The following is a 1179-nucleotide window of genomic DNA, read 5'->3' as shown; positions in this document are numbered from 1 at the left end:
GGGGGGGGGGCGAGAGAGAGAGAGTAAGAGAGAGGCAGCGAGTGTGGTAACAGTGGTGGTGGTGATGGGGTTTCAAAGTGCTCATCTTACAGTATAAACATGTCAATGGTTTAAGCATAGTGAGATTACCATGTCTGGTGTGTTGTTGTTGTTGCTGTTCTTGGTGGAGGTACTGTTAGTGGGGGTGGTGGTGATGATGATGGCGGTGGTGGTGTTCTTAGTGTTGGTAATGTTTTTTTTTTGTTGATATTGTTGTTGTTTAACCCAAGGAAACTCCTGATCCAACTGATCTATGCCCAAAGGTGTTTCTAAGTATTAGCAACTTGTCTTTTATTCAGACACAGTTTATCTTGGATTACATTATTTAATGTGTTCTCCATTGTTGTTGTTCTTTAACCTAACATCAGTCCCGACCCAGGTCCTAAATAGAAAAGGCCATAAATTGATAAGCCCCCAATCTGAGAAGACACTGAATAGACAAGGCCCTAAATTGAGATGATGCTGAAAGACAAAGCTCTAAAGGACTCAAATTAATGATAGCCTTAAATTGAGCAGGTCCTAAATTTAGGTCTTAAATTAATATGACCCTCAATCAACAAGGCTCCAATAAGACTAAGTCCTAAATTGGCAACATCCTAAATTGACATGGCCCAAAATAGACAAAGTTCTGAATTAATAAGGCCCTATATTGACAAACTTCCAAATTAACAAGGCCCCAATAAATATGCCATACAGCCTTCGTGAGGGTGTTTATGCATCCATATCCATTAATGGTTATTTTTAATACTTGTTGCACTGTATTGCATCTTTGTTTCTTTTATCATTGGTCTTCTATATAAATGAAGATAGATCCTTTGTCTTGCTGCTTTTCATTCTACGACATGGAAAGATACATTGCAGAACTGTTATTTTAATGAGTTATATCTATTTACCACCCAAAGAAACACATCTGCACCGTCGGATGTTCCTGAACCAGTTGTTAAGAATCCCACCTATGAGGGATTGATGCTAGCTAATGGGTTGAAACAATTAATAAAAATTCTCGTATCTTCCTTCCATCTTCTGTCTCTCGTTTACCATATACATAATGAACACTGTGAAAGTGACCATTGCTTTACCAGGAAGCTACCAGGTGTAAACCATTCATTTTATTATTTATTTATATATATATATATATAT

At 37.5% G+C, this 1179-nt stretch overlaps 1 protein-coding gene across 3 annotated transcripts in view; it reads right to left on the bottom strand.

The window, feature by feature from the left end:
• LOC106867565 (acetylcholine receptor subunit beta-like 1) overlaps positions 1-1179 on the bottom strand; it is a 347593-nt gene that overhangs the window by 18695 nt on the left and 327719 nt on the right. The window lies entirely within an intron of this gene.

Source organism: Octopus bimaculoides, chromosome 12 (assembly GCF_001194135.2).
Source record: "Octopus bimaculoides isolate UCB-OBI-ISO-001 chromosome 12, ASM119413v2, whole genome shotgun sequence".
NCBI classification, from domain to species: domain Eukaryota; kingdom Metazoa; phylum Mollusca; class Cephalopoda; order Octopoda; family Octopodidae; genus Octopus; species Octopus bimaculoides.
This window is presented reverse-complemented; position numbering and strand designations above follow the sequence as displayed.